This window comes from Cibotium barometz, chromosome 63 (assembly GCF_041138505.1).
Source record: "Cibotium barometz isolate CiBa-2024 chromosome 63, ASM4113850v1, whole genome shotgun sequence".
NCBI lineage: Eukaryota > Viridiplantae > Streptophyta > Polypodiopsida > Cyatheales > Cibotiaceae > Cibotium > Cibotium barometz.
Genome location: NC_141108.1, coordinates 22,740,258 through 22,745,660, shown reverse-complemented (window position 1 = coordinate 22,745,660; position 5,403 = coordinate 22,740,258).

Below are 5,403 nucleotides of genomic sequence, written 5' to 3'. Positions count from 1 at the left end.
TACTAGGACCTCACCCTTCAGCAAGAAGGAGAATCGATAACCTTGCCAAGGACCTCAGTCGTAAGTAAGAAGGAGAATCGATAACCTTGCTCAAGGAATTTGAAGATGTTTTTTCCTGGAAATACATTGACATGAAAAGGGAATTCCTCCGGAGGTGGTGAAACACATCATTCCTCTCCATAAAGGCACAAAACCCTCCAAATAGAGAGCTATCACATGAATCCTAAGTACGAAGAACAAATGGTCAAAGAAGAGCTAGACAAGACCATCGACATGAGATTTATGTGTGAGATTAGGCACAACGAGTGGGTGTTGCCAATAATGGTCGTTCCCAAAAAGAACAAAAACTTAAAATGTATGTCAACCTCAAAAAGGTTAATGCTACCATAGTTCATGATCATACTCCTTGCCTTACACCGACCACATGTCGGAAATAGTCTATGTAGAGCATAAACTCATAGCTTCTTGGAGGTCTTCTATGATGATCAATACAAGAAATAATTTGCTACAAAATGGAGAACCTACATGTACCCCATCATGCCATTTGGCTTGACCAATATCCCCACCACCTTCTAACACGCATAATGTGTATAGCCTTCATAAGGATCTCCTTCAAAAGGTCTTGGAGATATTCGTTGATGACCTATGTGTACACTTAAAGTGGAAGGAGCATCTTACTCATCTTTGGCTAGGCCTTTGAGAGATGCAGAATCTACTACATCTGTTAAACCCACTCAAATGTTAATTATAGGTCAAACATGGTGTCATCCTTGGACACATCATCTCTAAGAATGGTATCTCCATAGATGAGAACAAGATCTATGTGATCTTAGAGATTTTACCAACCATGAAGGGGGTGAAAATATTCATGGAGCATTAGGGTATTATTATAGAAGATTCATCTACTTGTATGCCATATATGCCAGACCCATGTATCAGCTATTGACTGTCTTCAAAATGATAGGAAAAAATGCCAATGGGCATACAAAAAATTGAAGAAAGCATTAGTACACCCATTGTGAGATCCTCCAATTGGGATTTGATTTTTCATGTCTATATCAAGGCAATTTACTATTCGTTGATGCATGTTAGCATAGTTGAGGGAGAATTTCTACCTACGAGCTTTACTAGTCATCAACTTAATGATGCTGAACATAACTACAAAACCAATGAGAGAGAGGGGTTGGCCATGGTATATGCTGTGAAGAAGTACATGCATTACCTCTTTGATTTAAAATTTGTTTTATTTTCACATAAAAAGCATTTTTGTAGTGAGTGAATAAGCCTTGCACCACGGGGTGCATCACTAGATGGTTACTCATTCTTTTAGAGTTTGATTTTACAATCACCACATGTGAAAGGGGTCTATTCTTTTAGAGTTTGATTTTTACCATCACCACATGTGAAAGGGGTCTATGTAACCACCTTTCTAGAATTCCAAATGGAGAACCCCCTCTAGGAGTGAAACATGATCTTCCCAATGCTCCATCATTCCACATTAATCACGTACCGAAATAGAGTAAAGATATCACCTAAACCTCGCCAACAATGGATTTCCCATTGACCATCCCATCAAAAAGGATAGAGGCAGACAACACATTAGGAAGGCCACACCCTTTCAATTGAGAGAGGGAATGATTACAAGAAGGGTCAAGATGACATCATGAGACAAAGTGCATGCATGAATATGATTTTATCATCGTTGAGGAAGGCCATTTTGGCATAGATGAAGGACACTTTTTAGGGGGGACACAACATCCTGCAAGGTCCTCCAAGCTAAATTGTGGTGGTGTACACTCTTAGAGATGCAGTTGAATTTGTCAAACATTGTAATGAATGCCAAATATTTTCCATAGTCTAAGAGAAGGGCAAAAATGGAGCTTAGACTTTGTGGGTCCTATTATCCCATATGTTAAAGGAACCCATGCACGTTTCATTATCATCGCCACATATTACTTCATGAAATGGGTCGAGGTTAAAGCTATGTAGAAAGATGACACCAGATCTACCACCAAGTTCCTCTATGAGAATGTGATTACTCATTTTGGTAGCCCACTAGAAATAGTGAACAATCGTGGTACACATTAGTGGTGGAATTATTACTCAAAGAGTTCCTTGTGGTGCTGCACAAAAAGTCAACACCTTACTATACACAAGTGAATGGCCAAGCTAAAATCTTAAACAAGAAGTTGTGTACCATTCTCACCAAGATGATAAAAGGCATCAACAAGGAGCAATTAGGAGTACATGTTTAGTCTACTCTATGGGCCTACAACACCATATATAAGAAGGTGGTTGTTAACATCGCACTTTTTCATCTTACATTTGGGCTTGACATAGAAATCCAATGGAGCACTTGGTTCTAAGACTTTGAATTATGGCCAGACATAACCTCAAGGGAAACCCTCTCACAAAGAGGTTAGCTTCCTTAGACTTAGTAAGCAAAGATTACGATCAGCTTGCATTTGTGCTTAAACGTAGAAAGCCAATGGAACACTTGGTTCCAAGCCTTTGAATTGTGGCTAGACATACCTCAAGGGAAACCCTCTCATGAAGAGGTTAGTTTCCTTAGAGTAAATTAGCGAGCAAAGATTACTATTCACTTATGAATTGGTGGTGGAAAAACTACAATGCAAGTAATAATTTAATTACCAACTCAAGGAAGGTAGAAGACATGGTGCTTATGTATTATAGTGTCAAGAACACCAAATGAAACTTAATTATGGAGGTCAAGGTCCCCATTGAGCCATAGAAATTTCTCCTCAAGCGTAATAAAGATAATAGAGAACTTGGTTGGGGTTGAGATATAAGGACACTTTAATGGTTCAATGGTAGTAAGCTGAAGCACTACTATGGACCTCTCACCCCAGGAAAAAAGAGGAGAAACAAGAAGTTGGCAACAAAAAACGGAGGGTGCACCTCGGCGAACAATCGACAAAAGAAGAACCAAAGTGGCTGTAGAGGCCCCAAGCATATAGATCTCTATACATGTAGCCAATATCCACGATGGAGCCAATATAGAAACACTAGTGGAACCCCTTTACCTTGACATAGAATTTCCTCTGAAAGATCATCTATTTTCATGGTGGTTAGCCTTGGTGGAAAGTGAGGCTAGCCATAATATTTTGTCTAGGGAGATGTGGATGTTGTTAGGCTACCCATCCCTCACATCATCATCCACAACAACCATTACTCTGGCAACCAATTCCCAATCCATAGCTATCAGTTATTTTAAAGTGGAACTTTTCATTGGATCTAAACCTATGTTGTGCAAGTTTTATGGGACCTCTATAGGTACAATGAGAGACAGCATCATCCTCGAAAGGGGATGGATCATGGCAAGCCACTAATTACATCATTAGAGCTAGCGAAGGAGATCCATAATGCTTGAATTCCCCTATGGAATAGCTTACCATAACTTTGGTAACGAGGTTATTTGGAAAGTATCAACATCCCAAGCTCATCATTCAACCAAACATCATCATTTTAGATATCCCCTATCACACAACACTTCCCTCGCCTCGACACATTGGCACCCCCTCCAACCCTATGGTAAAACTAAAATCTCATTGAAAGAGGTGAAGACCTCCCCCAAAATGTCAACCTCAATGGAATCTCGACGAGGTCACTAAAAAAGAGTGGGTACCCCAATAGTACCTTGGCTAGCCAGGGAAGAGACGCTTAAGCGAAGGCTTTCTAGCCATCATTTGGCACAAAGCTGAGCTTGGAGCATAGAGCCCCTAAGCAGGATGACAATTAAGCAAAGATGTGACACTCTCAACACAAGTCTCTTTGGAACTCAATCAAGATACTAGTAGCCTGAGGCTTCTATGAGGGGAACCAACCGTTTGTTTGGGTCCCAAAGAACCTTGCCGTCCACATAATCCCTCCCATAAGACAAAAAGACCCAAGTGATGATGTTAGTACCCAGTATCACCCTAGCAAATTGATGCTTCAATGGATCTTGATAAAATTTATTGAAGTACTTGGATTTTAGAAAGGGAATCCTGACATCCATCCATGTGCAGTGGTTGCACCCCATAAGTTCTAATTCCAGGGTGCCAAGTTTTCCACTGTGTCACACACTCACTCCCTTGGCACTCATAGATGCCTCCCTGTCTTAGAGGAATACCAATAGAACCATCCCCAGATGTCCCTGTGTGCCATGCCACAACATCAACTCGCCATATGGAAGGCCAAAGTTTAGACAAGTGCATCGGCAAAGTCAATGGTGGTGGCATGTGGCATCCAAGCTTTCATCATGGATGGGTAAATGATTCTCTATCCTCCCAGCCATTTCTCTATGAGTCTACAAGGTAAGCCATAAACCCAAATCCTTATTGTACATATGTAATGTTACATCCCAAGTGTATAGTTACCTTTTTTGGGAATGATTAAAAACAAAAACATGTAAATGCACACAAGCACCACACACACTTGCATTCATGTACCATACACAGGTGCATATATACTTGCATAATGTATATCCCACACATATGCATACTCACTTGAATAGTGTGCATCGCATGCACATGCACCCACGCTTACACATGCACCCACGCTTACACACACACACACACACACACACACACACACACACACAATTGCATAGCACATATACACCCATGTGCACCTCATGCATGTCCACTACCCCACTAAGATGTCGTGAACACCCTCGGGTCTGCATGAATGCACACCCACCCCCCACATACGCATGCACAACCCCCTTCCCCCTATTTTTCCTCCCCCCTTTTTTATTTTATTTTATTTCCAATTTTTAAAATAAAAAAACACGTAGCCGTACACAACTCTAAATGGGCCACATGGCCAGGCACCCTTGGCCATGGTAGTAGGAGGGGTGCCTTCCCCCTTGGGCCATGTCCATAACCCCCTATCCCCCCCTTCCAGTCTTTGAGCCAAGGGAACTACCACCCCACTACCCGCCCTTTGCTCTACCTCTAGCCTTTATGGATGCACCCCTACTTCTCCCCTTGACGCTGTTCACCCACACATTGCCCCCCATTCTCTATCCCTCGTTGATGCCGTGTGTGCACCATTGCTTCTATCGATTATCATGCCGATGCACCCTCCTACATAGCTATCGTGCCGTGCCATTGCCACATTGCTCTTTCCATATGAGAGAGAGAGAGAGAGAGAGAGAGAGAGAGAGAGAGAGAGAGAGAGAGAGAGAGAGAGAGAGAGAGAGAGAGAGGTATTAACGTCGGTAGAATGCAACACGAGGGCATACATCATAGTGTGACGTCAACAAGAGGAGGTGTCATTTCTAGTGCTATGCAACCAATGTGGCATCAAGAGGGGATGTTGATGTCTCTCTTTTTCACCCAAGTGAGAGGAGAGATAGGTGAAAAAAGAGGGCACCCAAATCTGGAACCTTAGCCCACC